The 2,700-nt window shown below is 38.9% G+C and overlaps 1 long non-coding RNA gene across 1 annotated transcript; it reads left to right on the top strand.

The window, feature by feature from the left end:
* The first annotated feature begins 967 nt into the window (after window positions 1-967).
* LOC113097455 (uncharacterized) lies at window positions 968-1,882 on the top strand. Its single transcript, XR_003288860.1, has 4 exons — window positions 968-1,030; window positions 1,132-1,223; window positions 1,314-1,406; window positions 1,668-1,882. It is a non-coding gene; the product is annotated as an uncharacterized LOC113097455 (long non-coding RNA).
* The last annotated feature ends 818 nt before the right edge of the window (window positions 1,883-2,700 follow it).

Here is a 2,700-nt window from a genome sequence, read left to right as displayed (position 1 = left end):
TACAAAATGTGACTGATCTGGAGTTTGCTGTGATTCAAATTGGGATTCCCCAATAAAAGCAGCAGTCGTAGCTGTGTATAGGCCTCCACAATACAGTGTTGGAGATTTCTTGACCAACCTGAACAGTATGCTGGATTACCTGGACCTCACACACAACGATCTCGTCATCATCTGTGGAGATTTCAACGAGGACCTCTTACACCCTGGAAAAAAACCTATTCTGGAGTTGTTTCAATCTCGAGGATACACGCAACTGATTACATCAGCGACGACGGAAAAGCACAACACTACTTGACCACATCTACATTTCAAATCTGGACTTCTGTCATCAATCGGGCGTGTTAGGACCCTACCACAGTTACCACAATCCTGTTCAACTGTGGTATTGCGTTTTTTTCCATAGGTGAATTGCCCCGCTATATCCAGGTCACTGGGGCACTGAATCAGCATTAACGACAACAGTGGGGCAACACCAGCCTTAGTTTCCCCAGTGGCTTCTGTATGAGTGGTGTCTTGGCCTTAAGCCATATTGAACTGAGGTTCCATTAACCCTCCTTTATCGACCGGACAGTGACGTTGCGGTTATATTGTGTTGTCCGTGGTAATATAAAGGGTGTTTGTGTCCCTGAGTTACCTAGAGTACAGCAGCAGGGAAGGACGAAGGAGTAGTGTGGCAGCTCCAGACAGGACAGGAAGTGAGGCAGCAGAATACAGGACGCAGTCAGGGTTAGTGTAATAACTCCAGGGAAGACACAGACAGTGAGAGCAACAGCAGCAGTAAGTCATTAAAAGACAGTAAGGTTAAGTGAGAAGTATTAAGACACTGTTGTGATGTATTTGATTTTTACCCTAACGTAACATTTGTTTCAAATGTTGTGTTCAATCTGTACGATGTGTACTGGATATATTATTTGCAGTCCTCTGCTATTCTAATATTGATATGTGCTCTTCTGTAAAGTTGCAGGAAGATTTTGAGACCATAGCAGTCCTGTGCAACACTGGATATGAGTGTGCAATATACCATCTAAAGGTAAGTGTTAAAAGATGTCACTTCAGTCACTGTGCTACTGCATGTGATAACCACATTTTAAAGGAATATTGTAATCTAATTTTGATTTTGATGTTTTTCAGGAACCGGCGAGTCAGAATGTCTGAGAAGATCAAGTGTGCTTCACCACTGATGATGATGAGCTGGATACCAGCTTATGGGCTAATTTCTTTCAGTAAGTTTTAGTTTACTTAATTATGTTTATTATTATTTTTTAGTTTATTAGTAAGTGTGTGTGCAGTGATCCTGTTATTCATTTATTAAGTTCATTGCCAGAGGACGGGACCAGATGTGTTTGGAGTTGAAGACAATGCTGAAGACCAAAGAAGCAACGGAAGAAGAACATTTAAGCACTGAGGTAAAGTTTGTCAATAATACTGGAAAGGTCTAGTGTTTCAGTGCACTTTATCATACAGTGTGTTTGTTCAGAGGCATGTGCTTTGATGTGAACGCTTAGATTTTAAAGTGTATGATGGTCCTCAGAAGTGAGAGAGCAGAAATGTCTCTTGCAAGACATACATCTGACCTGAAAGTTTATGCTCTGTAAGTCTTGCAGAATGAATTTTTTTTTATTCAATTCACTAACATGATCATATCTGTTTTACCTCCTCTACCTCAGGGTGTCCAGCCTGTTTGCCATGACAGATCCAGCGGCTAGATGGCGGAAGATGCTTCAATACCCAATTGCACTGAATCATTAGATGATCAATTAATTAATATTAATATATATTTTTAAATTATCTTATTATATTAAATAATTGGTCTCAGTTTACTATTTCATATATTAGTTTGAATAATAATGTTTTTATAATGTGTACGCCATGCCTGAGGAGGATGGGGTTCCCCCTGATTGAGTCTGGTTCCTCTCAAGGTTTTTTATCTCCTTAAGAGTTTTTTCCTTGCCACCGTCGCCACTGGCTTGCTCACTGGGGGTGTTGGTGTCAAATCCTGTGTCCCTCTCGCGTCCCTGCCGACCAGGGTTTCCAAAAACAACAGTTTGCGACTCGATGAATTTTTTTATTAATTAAAATCATAGAAATTTAAACGACTAAAACTGAAATCATGTTATGGCTTAGTCACTTACGGTAAAGCAGTAAGCCCCTTGTGATGCTGTGATTAACAGTGCTTTCAGAACTGCTAAGGGGTGTTGCGTTTCTGAAATCACAGGGGCTTATGTATTGGCCTTATGCCCTTTATAAACACTTGTGCAGTAATAGACGCAATCATGGACAGTAATGTGAGTATTTTACAATGGCTTTAAATGCAACATGCACAAGGTTCACTTTATTAATAGAATAATTCAAACACTTTCACCACTATTCTGCCAAAATAGAAACTTGATTTAAAAATTTTTATTATTGCAACAGTAAGATATTTGTTTTTATTTTCATAATTCGATAATTTTAATATGAAGTTAAAATAATATTTATATGTGAGCTAGTGCAACATTATAGGGTGGGATTTGGCACAACAGGTGTTTTCTAATACTTTTAATAAACATTTTGGTTGAATTGGCACATCAAGTGTTTTTGTCTTTATTGTATCTTCTTCAATGGCACATTTAATGTGTTCTTCTGAACTTCACAGAAGGTCCAGGGGGTTTTCCAGAAAGCAAGGTTAACTTACAGTCACATATACTCTCAGTAGATTGA

The sequence above is a fragment of the Carassius auratus genome, unplaced genomic scaffold, assembly GCF_003368295.1.
Source record: "Carassius auratus strain Wakin unplaced genomic scaffold, ASM336829v1 scaf_tig00216278, whole genome shotgun sequence".
NCBI classification, from domain to species: domain Eukaryota; kingdom Metazoa; phylum Chordata; class Actinopteri; order Cypriniformes; family Cyprinidae; genus Carassius; species Carassius auratus.
The sequence above is the reverse complement of the archived record's forward strand: the minus strand, read 5'-3'. Positions and strand labels throughout refer to the sequence as shown.